The sequence below is a fragment of the Protopterus annectens genome, chromosome 1.part0 (genome assembly GCF_019279795.1).
Source record: "Protopterus annectens isolate FY-2018-M chromosome 1.part0, PAN1.0, whole genome shotgun sequence".
Classification (NCBI taxonomy): domain Eukaryota; kingdom Metazoa; phylum Chordata; order Ceratodontiformes; family Protopteridae; genus Protopterus; species Protopterus annectens.
In genome coordinates this window covers 1,686,832,731-1,686,856,131 of record NC_056725.1, presented here as the reverse complement: position 1 = coordinate 1,686,856,131, position 23,401 = coordinate 1,686,832,731, and the positions used below count along the sequence as shown (strand labels likewise).

At 38.3% G+C, this 23,401-nt stretch overlaps 1 protein-coding gene across 2 annotated transcripts in view; it reads left to right on the top strand.

Annotated features, from left to right (window-relative positions):
* Positions 1 to 23,401, top strand: part of GRAP2 (GRB2 related adaptor protein 2) — an 874,362-nt gene that overhangs the window by 200,567 nt on the left and 650,394 nt on the right. For both annotated transcript variants that reach the window (XM_044068624.1, XM_044068600.1), the window contains exon 2: positions 6,876 to 6,956. The gene's annotated coding sequence lies outside the window, so the exon portion shown is untranslated. The remainder of the gene's footprint in view (positions 1 to 6,875; positions 6,957 to 23,401) is intronic.

Genomic DNA, 23,401 nt, shown 5'->3' with positions numbered 1-23,401 from the left:
GATCACAGAAATACGCATGTATTTCCATGATGGTGGTACATTTGTTATACTTTTAACTATAGATAAAACTTTGATTAAAATATTTAAGGCATCATTAGACATTAGTTTATACATTCCAGATATTATGCCATCATTACCAGGAGCCTTGTTGGGTTTTAATTTATTAATTTGGGCTTTAAGTTCAGACGTTAATATAGGTCTATCAATTGTTTTTATCTGATCTTCAGGTAAGATGGAATATATTGACTGATTTTATTAAAGTGAGATCTAATTTCTCTTAAAATGTCCTCTATTTCAGTAACCTATTTTTTTTTTTTTTACTATTTGGAGGGTGGCTTAATGGTTAAGGTGTTTGCCTTACAAACACAAGATGCAGGGTTTGAGTCTCACAAGGGATAATTGGCTAAGCTTAAAATGGCTCGCAAGGGCAGTTAGCTTAGTACTAATCTATGAACCTATGAACCTATAATGTAGCTCTTTGATATGATTATATTTAATAAGCAACTTCTTTCTAGTAACTTAACTTATGCATGGATTTTGGATTGATAGAATAACTATTTCATTAACCCTTTCTATATTAATCATAGTTTCATGATTTAGAATTTCTAAATATTTACAATTTAAATTATTAATTTATTTTGCAGTGTTAGTACTCCCTTTTTGATTATTTATCTTTAATTTATCAATTCTGACTTGTAAATCAATCAGTTCCTTATCCCATTGCTTTTTCTTTACAGAACACCAGCTTATAACTTTATCATATAGATATGCTTTTAGGGCAACCCATATGTAAATGTCTGAAATATCATCTGTAAAGTTAAATTCAATAAATATCTTAATTTCTTTGTGAAGGGAATCTATAAAATCCTTCAGACTGGCTATAAATGCCATGGACTTCTTGAATGCCCACCTTTATAATATTGTTAAATCTCTTGAAACATCTGTGAAACCTCAAAAGATAAGAGCTTACACAACCATACCATACTAAACAAGAAATCTACCTGCCACACTTTCCAGTTTTGTTAGCCTTAACTGCTGTCATTTCTCAGTCATTAAATATATCTCAGCATAATACTTTTCCCTACTAATATTAATCACCCCTGCACTTTATACGTCAAAATTTACATAATGACACTAATATACGATGACCCATTCTGGCCTTACAGATATCACCAATGTACTGTCATACATGTACAACAAACTTCAGCCCCAAAACATCTATCCAGACTCCACATATTCCAGAATACTTGACACTCCCTACTATCATGAAGGAACATGTACTGAAGGTGATGTAAAGGACCAAAAATACTTCCTGCATGGGTCCTGACAATATAGTTGTATGTTAACTAAATAGTGCCAAACCTGTCCTCTCTAAACTTCTCTTCACATATTTTAACTTAAGCTTAGACACAGGATGTGCTCCTGAGTTTTGGCACCCTGTAGTTGTGATGGTCTTACACAAGGTTTGCCCTACCATGGACTCAGTAATTATAGAGCCGTCAGCCTTACGAGCCTGATCTGCAAAATCATGGAGTGTATCATGACTGATCTCATCAATTATGACATCAAAAGTCTCATTAGGCAATACCCTCAACAGCTCAACTTTGTCAAAGAGAGATCCTATATATTACATCTGGTTAATTTCTTTGAGATGGTCACATAGGCTATTGACAGTGATCAAGTTGTTCACACAGTGTGTCTTGGCCTAGCCAAAACTTTTGAAAAAAATCCCTCATGTCAGTATTGTAAATCAGCTAAATTGTTTAAATATAGATCCTTATGTGATAAGGTGGATATCAAATTAGCTGAAAGACAGAGCTTGCATAGTTTCTTTGGCAGGTGCCACAGTGAAAGTATGACTGCACCCAGGTGAGTCTCCCAGGTCTCTATACTGGGACCCCTACTTTTTTGGAATTTAGTTCTGTAATTTCCAAATTGAGAATCATGAACCTCTGGTTAATTAAGTTTACAGATGGCCAGGTACTGTTTTCAAGACACCCTCTGTCATCTGTGTCCTTCAAAAGAACTTACCCTAGTGCATAAGTCATGTACTAAAGATGGACTCAAATTAAATACAAAATGTGTAGTTTTATTTTGTTTCACAAACAGCCCCCTCCCCTCAACATATACAATATTCCACTTCTAAATGAAAATTTATTCAGGGTCTGAGTATCTAGGTTGACAGTTCCTTCTTCTTTGATCATCATGTGGCAACTTTAATCATAAGCTCCTTCTAATAAGCAGAGCTAATAGCCAAGGGTATGTGATCCAGAGTACAATACCCACCTTGGGATGTTCCTCACTTGACATATCAAACAATTATAGAAGCTCCAGAGGTTCTTCACTAAGAAGATTTCAGTCTTAATGACCTCAAGGTACCTATAGAGTATAGAAGCTCTATACATTTACTCAGTGTCTTGTGGATTCTTGATGAGTGATCTCTGCTTCTCTCTCTACCATGTAAAAAAAGTTAAACATGAAGAACACATTTGTGAAGCATAGTTGATTATAGGTGGCAGCATATTTAAGTTTCTGGTAGTGCAACTGGTTGATATGAGTATTCATGGTGGTGATATTATTAATGAGACTGAAGATATAGACTGTAAAAGGATCACTCGATTTAATATGACAAGAAGGCATGGACTGAATGATGCTTATCATTTGAAACCAGTCCTAAATTGAAGAGATTTAGTCACTAGTGGTTTTACTGATTAGTTAAGTTTAAATAGTTCTGTTTTGAACTGTGATTTTAACTTGAAAAAGCACATTGTGCATGGAAATGCTAGCTGATGTTATGTTTATGAATTTTCAATAAAATATTATCACTATTGGTTTCTGAATTTCATTTTTGTTTCTTTATGGTAGGATTTCATATATTCCATTCAGATAAAGAGAACAAAAGAAACTATAGAGGTGAAGGGAAGAGCTCATCATCAAGGAGGGGCATGGGAGTAAAAAAAAAACAAAACAAAACAAAAAGCAACTAAAGGCAATAAAGATAAAAAATTAAAAGGCTCTTAAAATTTCCCCTCTGATGCCATAAGTGGTCTATGCCCAAGGCTTATTAGAATATATAATAAGAACATTCTATACCCACAATACCACTTTTGTAATCTTTACCTCTGCGAGAACTTCATGCCTAGTATTTAGAATCAAGGTATTATAAATTAATTTCTTAAAATTATCAAACTATGTAAAGCTAATGACTTTAGACCAATCTTAGTTTTACCAGCACAAGGTAAAATATTTGAAAACACAGCATTTTCCTAACTTAATAAATACATTCAAACACAGTATCTCAGTATCAACGTGGATTATGATCACGAAGAAGCACTATGCCTTATTTGTATGCACTCAATGATGATATACTACAAAATATGAATAAAAAACAATAAAAGTAAATTAACACATGGTAATTATCACTGACCTGTCCATGGTATTTGCTCTTGTGGATCAAATCTTCCTACTTAACTCACTTCTCATTAATCCAAATAGGAATAAGTACATAAGCCCTACTGCACTTTAAAAATCATATCACCAACAAGAACTTTAAAGTACAAATGGGATCCTCAACATCATTTACTGCTCCACTAACTAAAAGTGGCCCTCAAGGTTCAGTGCTGTCACAATATTATTCTCCTACTTCACCAGTATATTCTTTATCTCATTTACTCATAATCTCTACACTGACGACATGGCAATTTACAGGTCAAGCCCTTCCCACCCCATGATAGAAAAGGATTTATAAAAAGACCTCACTCTGCTCTCCAACTCATTGCTAGACAATACGCTTATCTTAAATGCACAAAAAAATCTAAAACTATCCACATTTCCCTATAACTAGAGCATAATCTGTATTAACCAAGAACCCATGCAAACAAATAAAAACCTCTGCTAACCTGGAATCTGGCTAAACTAAATCTTATTTTTTTATACCACACTGAAGTCAATAAAACAAAAATTAACAAACTCAGTTTTGGGTAAAACACATCTCTCAGTTTCCTTCACTTGAAAGACCGGCATGTGGAAAGGGATCATGCCATGGCCAATTGCATATAGAATTCAAATTGTTTCAAAAACATTTAAAGAGAACCAATCCTGTATGCAAATAATCTCAACCCAGCATATGCAAGTTCATCATAATTCCTGCAAATATAGAACAGCACTGCTCTGTACTTGTCAAAACTAGGTGACTGCCCATCATACAAAGATCAGTCCTACTTCTTAGAACATTAATATATAAACTGATGTGATGCAGTGGAAAGTGGTGTTGCTTCATAGCTAGCGACCCTCCAGTTCAGTTCTTAGCTGGGGTGCCTTCTATGCAAAAACCTGTATATTCTTCATGTGTTTGTGTGGATTTTTTCTAAGTACCCTGATTTCTTCCCACATTCCAAAGGCAGTAGGTAACCTGGTGATGGCTGAATTGTGTGTAGCTGTGCATGTGTGACACAGAAGAAAGGCCAGGCAATCTACTTCCATTTCTCCTTTGCTTTGAATGGCAATGTGCATGCACAGGATTGGTATAGGAGCTGGCTGCAGATTGTAAATATGAATGGAATGGATAATCTAAGATGTCCATCTCTCCCTACTGACCCCTCATTACATGCTCCACTGAGCTGACCATAGTTATTAATTTCTTTCCTAACAGCTTTAGGAATCACATCCATCAAACCTCAAGTCAATAAACTACTACCCCGAATTATGTTCACTGATAAGAAAACTACAAATTTAAGATGTAACCTGCAACTGCTATAAAATAGCAACATAACATGCACTACAACCGCTAATATAGTCTGTTACCTCCCACAAAACTAATGAATGTTGATTTGATAGCTGATATTGCGTTAGACCCATAGGGAAAACAAACTCTCTCTCTCTTTCTCTCTCTCAATCTGTTTCTCTTAATTTATTCCTCTTTCTTCTCTCTCTCTCCACCTTTCACTCCCCCTTCTCTCGTCCCTTAATTTTATTTCCTTTGTAATCACTGTAAGTTTTATAAATAATTTTTCCATGATTTAAAATATTATATTTAGTGCTCTGTTTATAATTAATATTCTGCTTAGTGCATATACCAGTTAACTACAATTTAATGCATGTAAATTACAATGGATTTTTTTTTCTGTTCTTTAAACCAAGCCTGAAGAAGGTCCATTGGGATCAGTGTTCTACCCTAGTTAATAAAATAAAATGTTTGGAAGGTTGATAGTTTGTAATGATCACTAGTGATTATAGAACTGCAGATTTTTATTTTATTTTTTTTTTGACATTTGTTGAACGTGTATGTCTGACTGGGCGAGGAGCCCATTTTCAGTAGAGGCCCATGGGGCTCATGATAGGAGAGGCATAAAAAAGGATGGGGAGAAGGGAGGCATGTCAAGAGAAAGTCTAGAGTTGTTTGTGAGAAATGTTTTTATTTCTGTAGAGTAGTACTAGTTTTTGGTGTGTTTTCTTGATACAGTTTAATATATGGAAGTTGAATTTTAGCTGGTCATCAATGATTGTACCCAAGAGTTTTGTGTGAGTATCATCATTTAGGACTGTTTTGTTTCATGAGGTGATGGTAAATGCTGATTTTTGATGGGTGAGTGATTTGGGTAGAAAGAACAGAAGTTTAGTTTTTTTGGATTTAGTACTTGCTGATTGTTAGCAAAGCCAGTTTTCAAAGGAGAAAGGAGTTTTGAGTTACTGTGTGGAGGTCTGAGAGATTGTTAAAGATGGAGATGATAGTTGAATCATCAGCTTACTGAATGACTGAGGAGAGGGGGCAAGAAGTATGGAGGTGGTTGCTGAAAATGTTGAACAGAAGTGGTCACAAAATGGAGCCTTGTGGGATGCCTGTGGGCAATGAGGGATAGGGGAGAAGGAGGAGATCCATTTAACTGATTGTTGCCTGTTGGCATGGTAGCTAGAGAACCAAGTTAGTGAAGAATTAGAGAAGTTGAAATTAGACAGTTTGGTGAGAAGCCTGGATGGCATCAGATGCTTTGGGGAGGTCCAGGAATTGACAGGAGACTAGTTTGTTGCTATCTCTAGCATATGCAATGGTTTGTGTGAAGGAGATGAGAGCTGTGGATGTGCTATGGTTTTGGCGGAAACCATGCTGGGTGGGTATGAGGTATTCCTGGAGCAAGACGTGTAGAAGTTGCTTGTGGATGCATTTTTCTAGTATCTTAGAGAGAGGGGAGAGAGTATTGAGATTGGGCAAAAATTTGAGATGTCAGTGGTGAGACCTCCCTTGTGGATAGGAATAGTATAGAATTGTTTCCAAATGGTAGGGACAGTGGATTCTTGTATAGATTGGTTGATAAGGATGGAAACAGGGTAGGCAATAGAGTTTGCAGCAAGCTTGAAGAAGTAGGGAGGAAGGTTGTCAGCTGAGGAAGAGCAAGTCTTGACTTTGTGTAGGAGGATTTTATGTAGTTAGTGGAGACATGTTTGAGTGAGAAGGTAGTTGTAGTAGTTGAGGGAGGGGGTGTGAGAGGTTGTTAGTGGTAGTATTGAGGGTTAGTTTGGCAATGGAGTCTATGAAGTGGGAGTTAAAGATAGAGGTGGTTTCAGAGGTGGTATTGTTAGGGCAGGGGTTGAGGTTGGGGGGTAGGTGTTCCTGGATGTAGAATTTTATTGATATTGTTCTGATTTAGAAGCATTAACCCATTTAAGCATGTACAGTGTCCATCTGTTTACTGTATGTCAGTTGCATCTTTTTCTTTATAGTACTATATTTAAACATGCAAATATAGGCTACAAGAACTAAAATTACTTGACTAACTTAATAATAGTGCTATCTAAAATAAGACTGTTATATGCATGTTTAAGTGATGTAATCATATAAAAATGGTTGTAAGGTAATACTTGTTCATTTCATTTTGTAGGCCTTAAATGGAATAGTACTTTAAATGACTGAAAGGACACTTCAAGTCACCCTGTGAAGACAGTGAAGGAAAGCAAGTAAGGTAAGTCTAGCACTGATGTGCACTGTATGTAATGGAAACTCTTTCAACTATCAGCCATTTTGGTGAAATAGATCAGCGATTAAAGGATCTTAACATGTGAACATGCAGACATATGAAATGATAGCAGAGAAGGATTGTTGTAACAGTGTAATTGGTACATCTAGCTTTTTTCCTGGTTTTCCCCTTTCCTGACTTACTCTGTCCCATACAGTCTTGAATACATCTGCATTGTTCTGGTCCATTGTCCTATTCTAGTAAGGCAATCAAGGATTCACCCTGTCTGTACAGCATAATCTTAACTGATTAAAACTGGTTTGCAATCCACCTCTGCTTCTTCCTTTGTCATCCTTCCTTTGACTCACACCCCTCCGTCTCATTTAATGATTCCCTGTCTACATGGCAGGTAACCTGTTTCTCTTTGTCCTTCAAGCTTCACATCTGCCTCGGTTTCCTTTCTATGTGTGTGTGTCACTTCACACTTCTGGTATGGCCCCCAGAAGTTAATGCTGTACCTATATGTGACCTTAACAATAATCTGTAAAGGAATACAATTATACTTTCCTTTTCCTTAAAGTTGGCACCTATAGCACTACACTCTGACACCCCATTTTCCTTGTCTCTGTCTTCACAAATTGTTTCTGATAGTTCATTGCTGGTCTGATACTGACACAAAGAATAAGTGTCTCGATGTATATGCTTTTGAAGGCACTCCACAGTTGCTCCATCATTAGGATGCTGCTCCTGACTTGCAGTAGCTTACATATGCTGAAGCTAAACCAAAGTTGCCACCATTTACACATTCTCTCTCCTGCCACGACTCCCCCCAGACCCTATAGGGACTGCCTTATTCTTGGTGTCATCCACCAGACAGGCTTAATAACGAAGGCAGAGATGTGTTCTAACTAGTTCATTTCAGGCACAGTCCACACATCCACCCACATTGGCTACTTAATGTACTTCTTAAAGAATCTATTTTCTAAGAATAAACACATAGTGATACTAAAATAGACCTATATTTTTACCTAAAACAAATGTTTCATCAAATGTGCTTAAATAAAGATTCCAACTACTAGAAATCTGCAATATCAATTGGACTGGATGGTGAGGTAATTAGTAACCTTCAGTACTCCAGTTCTCCTCTATCTTTCTCTCTGTGTGTATACATATACATATATACATACACATATACATATACATATACACACACATATAGATACATAGATATAGATATAGATATATATCTGATACCTAATCTAAATTATTGGAATATGTTGTTTCTAATTTACTTGGTCATGCCTCAAAAGCTGACACAGTGGCTTATGCTCAATCAGCATGCTCCTAATTTTGTTTCTTGATGAATGTTACATATCCAGTACCCTTTGGCTTGTCTCAATCAAGTAATCCTCCAAAGTTTTCCGTCATTCAGTTCTGTGACGATATAAAAAACCTTGACCATACCTACTACTGTAGATGAATTTTAAAAGTTAATTTATATTGTGATTTATTATGGGGGAAACATGCCACATGCAGGCCCTCTGACAACTAGGGATAAAGGTTTGTTTTTTAAACAGGTTACAAAACTAATGGGAGAATAATGGGACTTTTTACAGCAGTTAGAGAGTTCACATAGGAATGTGAAGAAAGAGTGCTAAATCTCAGATAGGAAGATAATAGTTACTATCCTTCTGCAACATCCCATGATGCATTGCATGTGTGGTGATGTTCAGAGGTCAACCCTCCTCCTAAACTGTGAAATGTTTTAATTCATGCTGAGAATGTGATCTTATATATGTGCTGCTCACTACAGTGCAGACATCAAGAAACAGCAGGTCACGTCCTAAGATATAATGTAATATTCTCTTTACATTGCCTTAAGTAGTTGATGTGCATCTTTTTCACAGTGAATGTTAAGGATGAAACAACTACCTCTGCTGATGGCCATGTTCCCAAATACATACATAGAGATCCAGAGGTACCTTCTACTCCACTTTCCTGTCTGGCTAACAGGTCAATAATCCAAGGCTGTATCTCCTGAGAGGAGAAGAGATCTGCTGACAGATTTGCATCCTGTGCACAAAAGCTGTTTGGTTTTACTTTTAACAATGGACAGTGATAAAGGGGTAAAAGGTGTGACAAAAATGCATATCTGGTCTGAACTATAAATATATATATATTTTTGGTCATCACCATCTCTTTCTATCAAACATTTATCACTCCTCTCCATTTGCATCATAAATTAAAGAAACTCTAAAATGCACTGTATATACGTATAACGACACCAACAAATAAGCACTGCCCACCTAAATCAACCCTATAGAAACAAAATGTATATTTTCAATAAAAAAGAATAAAATGAAACATGAACTACAACTAGCGAATTAAAAAAGTGTTACTGGCAAAACAAACTCACATCTAAAAACTAATATTACATTAACTAAAAGCAAAACAAAACTATAAAGCTAACCTATATGAATATAATCCCACTGAAATACTAAAATACTTCCAAAATATTATTTTACAATGTTCAAAAAAGATTACTAATCACTAAAGTACCAAAATATTGTCCCAAAAGGTACCCTACACTGATACCTTTAAAGTAGATTATAACTTATTTCAGAATTTCAGAAGGAAACCACCCAGCAAACAGCTAATTCATAGAACCATTAACTGATATAAAAACCTTTACAACATGTAATTTATGCAGTTAATACATCACAATGAAATAAATGAGAACTTGTAATCTATATTAAAAAAGAAAATATTAATAGAACACATGGGAGCCTACATTATATGATACATTAAATACTTAGTACAACATTCAGGATTAGTCTTTCTATGGTTTTGCAGTAGTATTTTTGTGAGCTAATCAGTAACAGCTAAGGCAGGGTGAGAAAGGCAACTGCCCTGGGTGCAAAGTGTTAGAGAACGCAGTCAGGCAGCCATCCATCATCCTGATTGCTCTTTAGTTCAGTGCTATTTTTAAATGTCAGTATTGCATTTGCAGTCAAATCTGAGCACTATAGTACTCAGTGAGTGGTCTAAACTGTAGCAACTGCTAGCTATAGTGTAGCAAGCAGTTTGCCACAGTTTAAAAGTGAAAGAAAAAAATTTAAACTAAATTCTGAGCACTGTAGTGCTCTGGGCAGGCACAGTATAAAGTGTAGCAACTGTCTGCTACATTTGTAGCAAGTAGTTTGCTCCAGTTTAGAAGAACAAAAATATATATATATTTTAAACTAAAACCTGAGCTCTGTAGTGTTCTGTGCAGACAGACTATAAACTGTAGCAACTGCTTGCTACATTTGCAACAAGCAGCTGTTTATAGTTTAAAAGAAGAAAGGATTTTTTTCTACTAAAATGTGAATAAAGAGGGTCAGGGGTAAGGCACAGTAATGGGACCTGAATGTATGGGGCAGGAGGGAGTAGTATGAGCATCATGCATCTGGCCAACTGGCTGGTGTGCTAGTAGAAGGAATAGACTTTTTTTTTTCTTTTTGCTCTCCACATCTTGAAGAACTTTGGTGACTGGGTGGAGGTGATTGGGTACTTTCTTCCTGTGTTTAGGAAGCATTCAGCAAGTTTTAGAGAAGTCCTTTTTTTTCTTATTTTGCTCTTCACTTAAAGAGGTGGGGGTGCTGGTTTGAGGGACTGGCACAGGGCACTGGTTGAGCCAGCTACTTTTCTAGTAACTATCCTCTGGCCTGTCTTACTCCTCTATCAAGGTTTATTTGTTGGCCATTTCAGCATGTCTCCACATGGATCTCCCTGTTTCAATGCAGTCTCATGTCAAAATGTTTTTGAAAGAGCTTCTGCATAAGAAACTTCTGAGAAAACTGGTGGCTCCTCTTTGGGATCTTAATTTTGTATTAGAAAAGCTAACACTTACTCCATTTCAGCCAACTCATCAGATTGACTTGAGGTTCTTAACATAGAAAACAATCTTACCCATTGCTCTGCCTCTGCAAGAGGACTATCTGAGTTGCAAGCTTTTATAGTAGGTTAACCTTGTCTCATTTTCCACAAAGACAGGGTTTCTTTGAGAACTAGCTTTTCTTTTATGCCTAAAGTCACATCTAAGTTAACATTAAGGTAGTCTGTATATTTCACTGTCTTCTTTCCAAAACCTAAAAATGAGGGAGAAAGGATACTTTATACCTTGGATGTTCACATACAGTTCAGCTTTTATCTTGACAGAACAACATCTTTCAGAACTTCTTATTAATTTTTCATTTCTTGTGAAGGTAAGAAGAAAGGACAGCCTGTGTCAAAGCAGACTATTTCCAAATGGCTGTCTCAGGCTATTATTGTTGTTATTCGTACCACAACAAAACATTCCAGGAGGGTAAAGGCTCATTCTACCAAGGTCTTGGTTTCATCTATGGATTTTTGGAAATTGTTTGATTCCAGATGTATTCTAGAAGCAGCAAGTTGGTCCTCTGTGCATACTTTTTCAAAGCACTATAAACCTGATTCCTTCTCCAGGTCTAGGGCAGGCTTTGCCAAGACCATTTCCATGGTCTCCTCCTTTCACCTCCCAGTTATTTTAAGCTATGGTAATTTACCCATATTGCTTAGGCTACTGCAGCAGTGATCACAATGAAGAACATGGTACAATTGTGCAAGTAAACTTACAGTAACAGTAGACATTCTTATGATTACTGCTTCCTCCATTTATTCTTTGTGTTATTTTTTGCCATGGTCTGTACATGCATTTTTTTTTCTTTTCATAACATTATCTTCTCAGGACTTTAGCCTACCTTTCTCTGTTGGCATGAAAGCTCTGAAGGGCTTGACACCCAAACCTGACTTTTAGTCAGCCCAGCACAAGCTGGTTGACCTGGCTAACAGTTTGGATGTGTGATTGTTGGCTGGCTGTTATATTCTATGCAAGATATAACCCATAAAGCTTAGGTTATTGTATCAGTGATCATTCAAATATCTACTGTTATGGCAAGTTTACTTACACAAACTGTACTTTCCTCCCTCACCAAAATCATTCAGGACACCACAAACTACTCAGCCATTCACAAAAACAGGAGAAAGCAATGATAAGGCTCAGGAGAAAGCAATGATAAGGCTCAGGAGAAAGCAATGATAAGGCTCAGGAGAAAGCAATGATAAGGCTCAGGAGAAAGCAATGATAAGGCTCAGCAATGATAAGGCTCAGGAGAAAGCAATGATAAGGCTCAGGAGAAAGCAATGATAAGGCTCAGCAATGATAAGGCTCAGGAGAAAGCAATGATAAGGCTCAGCAATGATAAGGCTCAGGAGAAAAGAAATGATAAGGCTCACCATTATGTGTTAGCATGTCATCACACTATTCCTTGCATGTTCTAAACCAGAATAGTTACTGTATGCAGTCAGTAACATCAGTAGTGTTATGGTTTCTCTCATGTCCCACCTAATGTTCTGCTGCACCTAAGGCCGGGTACTCAGAAATGTGTATGTCAGTGTCATCGCAGAATTTATTTACTCCACTCTACACTCCTACACCATCAGCAACAGAATCTTAAACCTATGATACCACATCATTACCACCACATACCATGACTGATACCCAGTTCAGTGCTTGCCCCATTTCTGTAACAGGCTGCCATTATGCAAATACCTTTCCTGGCAACCTTTAAAGCCAAACATATTTTCATTTGGGATATATGGAGAAAGCTTATTTATTGGGAGACATTGTTATACTCCTACAATATTTGGTGATGTGGCTGAGCTTCTCAATGGTCTCCTTTGGCTGTAAGCTTAGTAGAAACCTATAAGACCATGAACCTATAAGCTGAGTAGTGCAGTGCTTGATGAAGTTGATTCTTCTGAGGTGTGCTATACTTTTTATAGCTTCCTAACCCACCACTGCCACCCTGATTAACTTCAATGGGGTTCTTGCTCTACAGCTTGCTTACCTATAATGCAGTGATTGCTTCAGATAAATGGATTTTACAGTTTTATAAACAATTGCCTATGTATTCCCACCATAGCTCTCAACGTTCCAGATTTTTACCTCATATTTTCATCTGTTATTCCAAAAAATTGTGGTTTTCATGCAAATCAATTAACTAAATAATGACAGATATTTGAGTTTTAGACTTTATACCCTTTAAAAATACAAAACATGTTATTCTACCAACTTTCTAACTTTATATGAGCAAGAGCAATATTTAAAAAGTGTTCTTATTTTGTGCCTTTATCCCCCCATTATTGTTGGCTTTGTCCAGAATTCTTGTGCTAAGAGGTTCATAGGTTCATAGGTAGATACTAGGCTATCTTCCCTAGGGCATTTATAAGCCTAGCCAGAGTGTATTTGGCTTCCGCCTCCCTATTAGATTAGCCTACTGTTCCTCTGTAAAGTAGGTCACAGAAGGTACCCTTTTAAGATTAGTTTACTGTGTCTCTGTCTAGCAGGGACACAGAAGAGATCCCAGGGGTGAATTTGCAATTTCCTGTCCACGCGTCCAGATTTCGCTTGAAGAGGGTCAGCGAGGGGCTATGTCTAACATGAATTGGGATTCTTTTCCAGAGTGAGGGGAGCCTCTGGAAAATGAATCTGTCCCTCCAGCATGTCCTATTTATTTTTGTGCTGAGGTTTAGGTCCCTGGAGTGTGTAGCTCTAAGGGACTTGGATTTTTTGAGTTGGAGCATGTCCATGTCCAGGTTGAGGGGTGTGATTCCCACCTGCAGCTACCCAGCATACAGACTACAAAGAATGCATTTTTTCTTGTTTTTGTTATATTCTGACATTCCTGGTTCATTTGTTTTATACTGTTTGTTCCCTCAGTCTGGAATAAAATATAATCTTGTTGCCCCCTTTTGCATACAAAATAATAATGTCCACAATTTTGTAGTATATGCTATAACGTTTTTTTCACAGTTTTAAATGTTTTTGCATATCTGCTTCACTTTACTATTGCTAAATTGCCAACTTAAATACATGCTGTATATCTGCTGGTTCCTGTTAAGAACATCTCACAGGTTGTATTTAATGCTCCTCAGCCTGTGTGGGAAAATGTGACATTTTACTGCAATGGTACATCTGGTTTAAGAGGAGTAGTGTAGATTCTGTCCTGATCACGGGACACTAGGTCAACTCTTTTTCCTTGAATGGATGTCAAATGTTTCAGGGGATTTCACCAATATAGTTACATGTGTCATGTGGACCTAGAGAAGTCATATCATGCTGTACACCAGTATGCCTTGTAAGAGTTACCCCATGGCTACTGCCACACTCCATTTCATGTCTTTATTTGCAGAGCAGAAGCTGTGCTACATACTCAGTGTTAAGTACATTCACAATGGGCAGGACCCCACCAGGGTTGTCCTGTTTCTTATGCTGTTCCTGATTTGCCTGGATATGATATCAAGGTCATAAAAGAGTATAGCAGGCTTTACTATGTATCCAGATTAAAGATGTGAGGGTGGCATCATTGTTGTTTACAGATGTTATTGTCTTCTTGGTCTCAAGTGACAGTGATTCCCAGTGTGTAGTGAAGCAATTCATTGATGACGGCGAAAAGGATGCAACAAAAAAGTAAGCACCTCCAAATCAGAAGTCGTGGTTCTCTTCCAGAAGGGAGTGGATGTCTCTCCTCATGTTGAGAAGGGCACAGCTACCTCAGATGGAGGAGTGTTAGTGTCCTGGGGTCTTGTCCGTTACTGAGGGTAGAGGAGATAAGGAGCTTGACCAACAGATGTGTGCTGCACTGGTAGGTGTTGTACTGGGCTGTGATGGTGAAGTGAGAGTTAAGTCACATGGGAAATCTGTAAATGCTTTTATCTATGTCCCTGTTCCCACCTGTGGATGCAAGCCTTGGGGAGTGAACAAATTGATGAAATCATGGAGACAAGTGGTGGAAATGAGGTGTCATCGCATGGCTACTGGGCTCATTCGCAGTGACACAGTGAGGAGTTTGGCCAGAGTAGAGCCACTGCTCCTCAAGAATGAGAGGAGTCAGTTGAGATGATGTAAGTACCTTGTGAAGCTGCTCCCAGGGTGTCTTGCACAGAAGGTGTATAAGGCAAGGCTCCCTAGGAGAAGATCCTGTAGTAGATGCAGAAAATGCTGTAGAGATTCTGTTGTACAAATGGGATGGAAATGCCTGGAGGTCTCATAGAATGTGTAGGGGACTGTTTGGGGGGGGGGGGGGGCTAAGGAAACACAAGGATAGCAGTTTAATATATTACATTGACTTTGTTAAGTCTATTCATGGCATGCATTTTTAATCACTTCTGATGAGTTGCTCTGCCCTTATTGTAATATAAAAAAAAACAAGTACAGAAAACATACTTCGGATAGTGCACTGTCAGTTTTAATTATTGGCTTTATATCTAGAACTTCTTCCTTCCTTGAAACTTTGTGTGAAAGCTGAGCTAATGTTGCATTACATTTCATTTTCTTACATTACTGCATTTGATTAGACTACTGTTTATTTTCCTCTGTGCATAAAAAAGCCTAAATTCCATTTTAAACACTCATAGAAGAAACTTGCATTGTGTTTTTTTTTTCTCCCATGGAACTCCTCAATCTGATATAAAGTAAGACCCTGGTCCAAAGTGAATGAAATGTAGTATAAACTGATCTTTAGGACACAGGGCCGTGTAAGCCATAAATAGTGGTCACCTCTGCTGAGAGGTTTGGTGATTATTTCCTACTGAGAAGGGATATTATACCTGCAATCAATCCCCACCATCCACTCACCACAGCAAGCTCATGCCTTTACAGTCTCTAGCTCTCTATTCTGTCCAGCTGTGAGGTTACTTCCTCTATCTTGTTTGTACAATTCCTAACTTCTCTGCAGTACTGTGTGATTATTCTGTCATTATGTGTTGGTGTTTTCTGTAATTTTTTTTATATCATTTCATCCGTGACTTTCCAAAGGCCACTAGTTTTCATGGTCAAAACATTCTGAACCTCTTTCTAATTATATGTTTCATTTATTTTCGCCATCAGTAGCAGACCCCTCCCACCATTCATCCACTTTCCCAACTGACATTCTCACAGTATCTTCCTCTCATCACGGTTACATTCCTTGCTGCATTATACTTTGCAGCTAATGATCTTGTGTCTTGTCTTTTGGATATAATACTTGACAGCACAGCACCTCTCACTTATTCCATATCCTTTTTGTTGAACAATCCTTCCTCTCTGTCCTCTTCTCTCCTCTTACTTTCATCTAGATGTACAGAAGATGACATACGCCCCACTCAAAAAAACACATGTACACACACACACACACACACACACACACACACACACACACACACACATATTCAACAAATCCTCTGATTCTTACTTTCAAGGAGTAAGCGATGGCTGTGGGCAGCAAAATGGCTCAATGGCTAAAATCTCATTCTCACAGATTCAGGATCTGCAATCAGTCCTAACCTCTGATAACTACCTATGTAAACTTTTACATTCATCCTATGGAAAACATTGTTTTTCTCTGGGTACTCAGGGTTTCTCCCACCTTCCAGAACACTTACTGCTTAATTGGCTACTCTCAGCAGCATGCATGTGTTGCATTTTCCTTCAACCAAGGAAAGAGGATGAGATAGATCAGTTCACTTACATATTTAACAAATTAATAAATAAATTAAAACAATTAAAATCTGAGAAAACTTGGTGCTCATGAGACCTATATAATAACCTAAAACAGGTGAATAGTTTGCTCAAAAAAACAGGAGTACAGAGAAGTGGTGCTAGAGAAGTGACCAGAAGTGACCTATATAAGGAGGGCATCATAACTGAGGCCACAGGAGAGGAGGAACATCAACCAGTGAAGGAGACATGAGAAGAGCAGGTCAGAACCTGTGGTAAGTAACCAGACCATTTAGTAGAGAAAGAGGGAGATGCTGACGGATTGGTACAGTGCATAAAACCCAGACACATCAGAGATGAGGATGATGGGCTGGAGGAGCAAATAAAGGAAAGTCTCAGTTAGGAGTGGAGTAGAATGACGAAGATTATTATGATGGGATATATAACTCATACAGAAACAGCAATTTCAAGCTTCACGCGGCAGAAGCAGTGGCAGTTGATTGATATTTTAAGACTGTACCAGTAAGAAAGGAATTCTGGATGTGGGTCTAATCAAATCACAAGTGTCTGGTGATGTCCACATGAAGGGCTTCATGAGGTGAAAGTGATTAATCCGCCGAGTAGTTTAGAGTTGAGGGGAAGGTGAAAACACAAAAAGAAAGATGATGTGACATTTTAGAAGTGGAAATTATAATGAACTGGGGAGTGGGCCAAGGATGAGTTAAAGGACCGAGTACAAAGTGAGAGAGTAAAAAGCTACAAGAATGGGTCAAGTATCTAGTACTCAGTGCTGTCAACAAGGGTTTAAGGAACAGGCAAAAAGTGGAGAAGGATGCAGAAAGATAAGGATGGCAAGTAAGGTAAAAAACAAGTCCTAACAGGTAAAAAGGAAGGGGAGACAAGGTATTGGGGGTACAGGACAAGAAGCAAACAAAAGAGCACCAAAACAGATGAGGCCGGCAACTGAGAAGCTGAGAGGAATTTTTACACAAGACTTGAGATGGCTGATAGCAGTGTGCATGTGCTGGACAAGCTAAAAGTGGCTTTTTTGACCACATTTTAAAGCCAAAAATCAGGAAAAGTACTTTATTTTTTCTGTACTTACAATTACCTGTTGATCTTTGCTATTTTATTTTGTTCACTCTAGTTTGTTTTCCTTTCTGGAAACTGAAGTGTTGTGTTGTGTTTGTGCAGTCACCTGACTGAATTCATTAATTACTGTGCTGTTTTCCTGTACCAAATCTGCCTTTTTCCCCCATTGTAAATGTTTCTGTCATTTTTAGTATTATTTAGACAGGTTTTTCTCATTTGTGGCTTACAGTCACCTGAATGACTTTAATTACTGTATTATTTCCTGGTGCTAAGTCCGCTGTTTTCCCTCTATTTTTACTACATATAGCTTAATTACTGCTACAGCCAGGGTTGGTATTAGCAGTTTTGGGGGCCCCATCAAATGTCAAGTTGGGGGCACGCCTAAGCATTTCTAGTCTAAATATCACTCTGTCACTGCCACCCATCCAAAGCAAACGTTTAGTGCATGCTGTAAAGTTTTAGGAGTAATACACACAGACTGACCTGTAGCTACAATGCTCTTATATTACAACAGGACTCTGTACCATACTATGTTGGCCCATCTCACAAAGGGGCATTTACTGATACTGGCATTTAGTTGCAACAATGATGCATTACAACGACAACTCTATAAATTGGTTTGGACTTAGGTGAAATGAAGCCCTAGGGCAGAGTTTCAGCCCCCCCCCCAACACACGCATACATACATACACCCTCCAGTCCTCCCCTAAGTTTCCTCCCATCTTGGGATCCCCATGCCATGTGTGTTACTTTTTTTCTTCCTTTTCTCACATTTTGCCATACTCTTCAGCTTTGTCAAGAAGCCACAACTTTCTATGTGCTCTGAAGTGCATTTAAAAGTTTTTTCTTTTTACACAACCTTTTAATACAATGATGGGTTGAACAGAAATTATAATTAAAGAAAGAAATTTAGTGTTATTGTTCAGTTTTAGTTTTCATTGCATTCTTTCAACATACCTTTCTTGACCAAGACAGCACAGTAATAACAGTGTTGGAAATATCTCAAATAAGCCAGGGCCCAAGAAGCCATAGGGTTATAGATGCTCTGGGGTGCATTTTAAAGCATTTTCCCAATATTTTAATCCACTGGTGGCCTAAACAAAAATAAAAAAGCTTTTCAGTCTTTTCTTTTTCTTTCACGGGTGATATAAATCAGCTTAAGGTTTAAGGTTCAAAGTTGACAAAATAGTAGCTCACAGTAAACTAATAATCCAATTGTCGTGAGGATACACAGGTCTTATCTGGGAATACTGCCTACCTCCCTAAAACCTCCAAAAAGACAGTCATTGCCTGTGCATCCCTCTGATGTTAGATTGGGATGAAAGCAGAGGTTCAAATTGCCACAGTCATGTATTTCAAGTGAATGGTGGCATACATATACATAGCATGCCTCCTCACAACTCACCCTTACCCCCAAAGGCAGCCACCTGTATATATGCCTGATCTGTAATTTGTATTTTCTAGTACTTGTGTATTTTATAGCATAGGCTAGATTCAGATTTACTGAATCTAGACTGTTTGTCATTATCTGAGCACTAAAACCAGCCATCTTACAATAAGACAGCCCCTGCATCCTTGTGCTCACTTTACAGGACCCTGCAATAGGACTGGTATGCTCTCTCTGATCTCTGGAGTCAATCCAAATGAAATCCAAGGCATCCTTTGAAATCTACAGAAAAATTAGTATTTTTATTCACTCTACTGCACGTTGAAAATGTATTACTGAACTTCCACCTACTTTTAACTGTTTTTAATCATTTTAACTGTTTTGCTGTTAGATGTTTGAGACTGTTTTTCCTGCACTTCTACTTCTTGTGCATTTTATAGCATAGGCTAGCATCAGATTTGCTGAATGTAGACTGGCATTATCTGAACACTGAAACCAGCCATCTTACATTAAGAGGACCCCCTGCACCCTTGTGGCAGAAGAGTGCCTCAAAAGACCCATCTGATTTGGAGATTATTGGAATAAGGCTCAGTATTGGACATTTCCATTGGCCAGCTTGTTTGAAAATTGCTTAACTTGTTTTAAAAAGGGTTCTCACAGTTGCTACATAAGCCCTGTGCTTGCACGGGTTTGCGCCTGTTTTAACATAGCTCCACAGACTCTGGCGACCAGCCACTGCTCTACTGTCTTCATCTGAGCAATCAGTGGAGGTAACCCTTGGTGGTTATAGATGCAAAAGCTAAAGAAGATTTATTTTCCATTAGAAGCATACCGTGCTCCTTAAATTGCACTTAGCTAATCAGAGAGCACCTCAGCTGGGCTTCCTACAGCATTTGTCACTTTAACTGAAATAATTAACCTAATAGTCTTGTACCCCTTGAGAGCCCCAATAGTATAGACCCAGCATTAAGCCCTGAATGAAACCACATCTTTCCTCATTAAAGTAAGCAAATGTACACCTAGTATTATGGATGGTCAGTTCTCCTCCATTTCTCCTGCTAGCCTGATTGACATAGGTAGCCTGACGCAGTGTAGCAATTGCCTCTTGTACACTGACAACCCACTACTCCTAAACTATTTAAGCTCAATTTGTGAGAGATGCATATACACTAAGAATTTGGAATTCTTGCTCACTTGTTCACACAATAGTGACACTGAACATCTTGCCAGCCCACATACTACACCTCCTGCACAAACCACGCTCTCAACACATAAACCGTCATATGTGGAAGTACTCAACTGAAATTTACCAGAGAACTCTGAAACACAAACACACTGCATCTAATATACAGTACCTACAGCACCCAATACACATAAAACCACAAGCACAAGTATCTCACCAAACAATCCCATAAGGCAAAGCACATGTAAACCAAATTTTTTGGTCATAGGCGACCCTATAGTGAGACACACAGATATCCCACTCACAAGGCTGGACAAGGAGAAGGTTACGATCAGCTGTCTGTTGGGTGCCAGGATCTGCGATATCACACACGCACACATGTCTCTCCACAACAAGTATTGTTATGACTCCATCATAGTTCATGTTGGTGTGAATGACTTGAGACATACCTCACTGGACTATATGGATAGACATGACTAAGCTTTCTGAATATGTATCTCAGGTAGGTATGTCCCTAGTCTTGAGCATCAACTAAGATGATACCACAGTATAAGCAAAGAATGATTGCCTTCAACAATTGGCTTAGTTTTTGGTGTCATTCTAAGGGGATCCAGTACCTGTCAGCATGGAATGTCATGGTAGATAGACCATGCTGCTTTACCAGACATGGTCTTCATCTGTCACCTCTGGGATTGTGGTTACTGGCTAAGGCTCTTGCCTCCCCCTAGAGCCTTTTTTAGGCAATATCACAACAACAAAATTTCCCATGTAAAAATATCTTCAAAAAGCAACCTCAAGTTTATGCTGCTAAATGCTAGGAGTCTAGACCTACAATTGTACTCACTGGAAGCAGCCCTCACTTTAGAAGTTACTGACATCTATGCTGTCACTAAGACTTGGTTTAAGGCAGCGGAAAGCACCCTGGCCGCGTCTATATTACATAATTGAACTTTTAAAAGTTCAAACTTCATATGGTTGATACCATATGATCAAACTTTTAAAAGTTCGAAAATGTAATAAAAAAAAATAAACCAAAGAAAAAACCTTCCTGAATGGTTTAAGCAGGAGGCCAAGCCCCCCCCCTGCTCCCCCCACATGGGGGACAACACCCCCCACACCCCCTGTTCCTTATATATACCAGCTCCGAGATCACACTACAGTGCAGAAAAGGGAAATCTTCCCATTCTGCATTGTACGTTGATCTCAGTTGAAACGTTTGAACTTTTAAAAGTTCAATCATATGGTGTCGACCATATGACATTTGAACTTTTAAGAGTTTGACAACGTGATACAGACCACCCCCCCCCCCAGCCATACCGGGTTATAATGCTTTCCACACATTCAGACCACAAACTGAATGTGTGGGAACTAAAGGAAGTGGAGTATCAATATTCATCAAAGATAAATACACCTCTAGATTGGTTAAACAAAATGATTCCCTTGAACTAATCCAGGTCCAGTTGACTGTATGTAAGACCCCTCTCTAAGTTATTGCCAGTTAGAGGACCCCTCCATGAACCAGGATCCCCACACTGCATACTTGGATATACTTGAATTGTTCAAGATACAACCAAACACCCTGTTTTTAGGTGACTTTAAGTACCCATCCTTAGATTGGGTAAATTATATGTGTACTAACACACTTGCCCAAAGGTTCTTGGATTTCATCAACTCCATTGTCCTGGACCACTTGGTTGACACTGCCACAAGGGGCCCAAACATTCTGGATCTGGTGCTCACTAACATAGGTGATCATTGCATCATCCCATGTGTCATCCTCCCTAGTGAGCTCTGATCATAAACCAGTCTCATTAGAAGTAACAATAACATCTGACCTCCCATTAGCAGCAACTAGACTATAAAAACTTCTCCAAAGCCAATTACAACCTAATATGTGACAGTATTATTAGCTTCATAACCCCTACCCTCACTGATGGCATGGACACTTATACTAGGATTTAAACCAATACCTTGTATAAGCGTCTATACAAATGTATTGACTCAGCCATACCTGATAGGATCAAAACAAGGTCCTCAAGAAAAAAAATACCTGCCTGGTGGACATCCACCATTAACAGGTTATACAATAAGAGAAAGAAATTGCTGTCCATGAGCAGGAAGGAATGGTCCCTGAATTGGAAGCATTCCCTCCTTGGCTTAAACAAGCAAATAAGACACCTAAAGCTAACTATAAATCCAAATTAACCTCCTTCACTAAGGCTAACCATAAGGCCTTCTTTAGCTACATCAGAAACCTTAAAGGAAAAACAGATCTGTACAGAATTGGTTGTTAATAACACCATATCTACCGAACCTGCAGAAATAACCAACCTGCTAGCTGATAGATTCAGTGAAAAATTCTCCCCCTGTCCCCGCCACATATCCCCCAAAGTATACTACCACCTGCCCGCCACTTAGTATCTCCAAGGGGCATGTGGTAAACACTCTCTCCAAAGCCAAAAACACAGCCTCTGTGGGACCTGATAATATCCCAAAACAAAACAAAAGGTATAAACCCACACCTGCTAAAGACGCTTCAGGTTGAAAAAAGAAAACTGAAGTAATGTCCTGAATTCATCATCACAGCAGCATAGGTATCTGTTAAAATATTTAAAATAGTAAATATTTTAATATCTTCAATAAAACAACAAAGAAGTACATAAATGGCTAAGCCTCCAAAAGAATGATAAGTGCTTTTGGCAAAATCTGCCTTTTTCAGATCATTATATTCTGAGGCTACTATTTGGTTAAAAAACATTAAATTGGCCAATCACAGGTTCTCAAATGTAACACTTGTTTCAACCAATCCTGTACATACCAATCAAAGTAACCAGGAGGTTTTAAGTCTCTGACTTATATCCAATGGAAGGCTTTTAGATCCAAGTCACAACCAATCACAGAAGTACCAATGGATTTGATTAAATACACCACTCCTCAGATTTTCAGCCAATGAAAGAATTGGTGTATTAAGAGACCTTCTTGCTAGCACAACTGCTTTTCTTCATGCTTGTATTGATACGCCTTTATCAAAATGTCACCAATCGCTAAAAATAGGTTCAAACAAGCCTCCATTAACCAACTAATAGTAGGACGTCTATTTTTTTTAAGACCGGCTTTAACGAAATCATGTTGTTCAATCTGGGTGGTCGGTTAACTCTCATATTTGTAATCCATTTTACCTTGCATAGTTCCGTGCGATTTGGAAGGTCACCACCTCTAATGGAAGAAGGGATAATTTCCATAACTTT